At 47.6% G+C, this 2,699-nt stretch overlaps 1 pseudogene; it reads right to left on the minus strand.

Moving 5' to 3' along the window:
• Window positions 1-1,012: 1,012 nt before the first annotated feature.
• LOC105498716 (argininosuccinate synthase pseudogene) lies at window positions 1,013-2,458 on the minus strand (annotated as a pseudogene).
• Between the last annotated feature and the right edge of the window lie 241 nt (window positions 2,459-2,699).

Raw genomic sequence — 2,699 nt, forward strand, 5'->3', positions numbered from 1 at the left:
AATGTGCGTATTGAGCACATTAAGCACCCTAAGAGCTGAGATAGCTTCCTGAAACGCGTGAAGGAAAATGATCAGAAAAAGAAAGAAGCCAAAGAGAAAGGTAAGTGGGTTCAACTGAAGCTCCTGCCTGCTCCACCCAGAGAAGCACACTTTGTGAGAACCAGTGGGAAGGAGTTATGAGCTACTGGAACCTATTCCCTATGAATTCATGGCATTGTAGGTGTTTAAAAAAAAGACCTCTAGGCTGTTCTTTGAATAGCCTTGAAAAACATGTAACTCTGGACCAAACATTGGGCTATTTAAAAAACTCAATAAATTCTAGGGAAATCTACTAAGTTACATTCTTTGACAATAATCAAATATAATTTAAAAGTCAATATTAAAAGGTATTTATATGTGTATGTTTAAGTCATACAACTGGAATTTAAAAATAGTTTTCTAGGCCGGGCGCGGTGGCTCAAGCCTGTAATCCCAGCACTTTGGGAGGCCGAGACGGGCGGATCACAAGGTCAGGAGATCGATACCACAGTGAAACCCCGTCTCTACTAAAAACACAAAAAATTAGCCGGGCGAGGTGGCGGCGCCTGTGGTCCCAGCTACTCGGGAGGCTGAGGCAGGAGAATGGCGGGAACCCGGGAGGCGGAGCTTGCAGTGAGCTGAGATCAGGCCACTGCACTCCAGCCTGGGCGACAGAGCGAGACTCCGTCTCAAAAAAAATAAAAATAAAAATAAAAATAGTTTTCTAAGCAAATTATGGGTTGCAGATTTTACAAAGCTAAATTACCAGTTAATTGTAAATCAATGATTATCAGAAGCCCATGTACTGTCAATAGGATATAGCCAAAGATACAGAGAGAAACACATTTATTAATAAATAGTAATGATTAAAAAATAAAAGCAAAACAAGACAAAGAAAGGAAGTGATCAATAAAGATATGAGAAGAAATCAATACAATGAAAAGGAAATTAATAGTTCTTTTTTTTTTCCTTTTATTTGTCATTTTATAGCTCTCCACCGCATCTGCCCCCCACCCTTCCCTTTGATGACGACGTTTGCAGGTTTCAGGGGGACCAGGGAACAAACAAAGCTGGGGCCTGGCAGCCGCACTACTCTGCCAGCCGGGGAGAGCAAGTCACAATTACAAATTATCACAACAATTAGCTCCTGTACTTAGGGGATCTGCACATTGAGGAGGCCCCAGCTGCTCATTGTACAGGGGTCTATTTGGCAGTGACCTTGCTCTGGAGACGATGATATTCCCTCAGCCTGAGGGAACTGATGTTGACCAACCCGGTAGCATCAGTTGGCTCACAATTACCCTGCACTTCCATGCTCACCAGCTCCTGGTTGTAGATAGACAGTGGGACTCCCGGCTGAGGATGTACACCTGGCCCTTGAGGATGGACACCTGCATTTTTCCCTTCCACTCGCTCCTGGAACTTGGCGATGCAGTGGCGGACAAATTCACTCTCAGGGCTGTACCAGAAACTGGTACACACCAGCTCAGCAAATTCCAAGCCCAGGCCTTGTTTGATTTTGCGCACTTCCCGGTCCATGGTGAAGTCCTCGATGTCTAAATGAGCGTGGTAAATGATGGCGCCTGCTGGGGTCTCATAGATACCTCGGGACTTCATTCCAGTGAAGCGGTTCTCCACAGTGTCAGTGCGGCCACGCCCTGCTTGCCCGCGACTTCCTTTAGGTACATGAAGAGCTCCAAGGCGGTCTGGTGGGTGGTGCCATCCTTGACAATGGTCACCCTCACAGGGACCCCTTTTTAAAATTCAATCCCGAGAATATCAGGGGTGTTGGGGGCTTTGGCTGGGTCATGGGTCTTCGTGTAGAGACCTGGAGGCGCTTGGTTCTTGGGGTTCTTCAGGATTCCAGCCTCACAGCTGATGTGCATGAGGTTCTCGTCCATACTCCACAGGTTCTTAGGAGTGACCAGGATAGGAATCCCGTGTTGCTTTTGTGTATTCTTCCACCAGGTCATTGCGGTCATTGAACCGGTTGTTCCTACACCCGCAATAAAGGGAACAATGACCTTTATCTGGGGGCCCGATGAGTAGCAGGTGAGCTCAAATCGGACCTGATCGGTCCCCTTTCCCGTGGCGCCATGGGACACATACCTGGCCCCCTCCCGCTGGGCAATTTCCATTTGTTTGCAGGCAATGCAGGGCCTGGCGAGACAGGTGCCCAGGAGGCAGCAGTCCTCATACACTGTGCTGGACTGCATGGCCGGTCAGATGAACTCCTCCACAAACTCCCTGCTGGCATCCTCAATGAACACCTTTGTGGCCCCAAGCTTCAGTTTCCTCCTGGCTTCCTCCAAGTCTTCCTCCTGGCCAATGTTGGCTAGGTAGGCAATGACATCATAGCCTTGTTCCTTCAGTCACATGAGGATGCAGGAGGTGTCCAGGCCGCCACGATAGGCCAGAACATGGAGCCTTTGCTGGACATAGCTATGTCTGGGATTGGAGGCATGAGTTGCTGGCCTCTGGAATCTGTCTTCATGGTGCAGTGAACCATTCAGGCTTGGGCAGCCCTGGCAGGCAACAGAGCAGCGGAAATTAATAGTTCTTGAAAGGAAACTAAATGCTTATTCTTTGATGAGTATAATAAAATTAAATAGACAAACTTTGTTAAGATTGATCAAGAACAAAAGGAAGAAGGGACCCACACATAAACTCATTAGGAAGGG

Source organism: Macaca nemestrina, chromosome 14 (assembly GCF_043159975.1).
Source record: "Macaca nemestrina isolate mMacNem1 chromosome 14, mMacNem.hap1, whole genome shotgun sequence".
Lineage (NCBI taxonomy): Eukaryota > Metazoa > Chordata > Mammalia > Primates > Cercopithecidae > Macaca > Macaca nemestrina.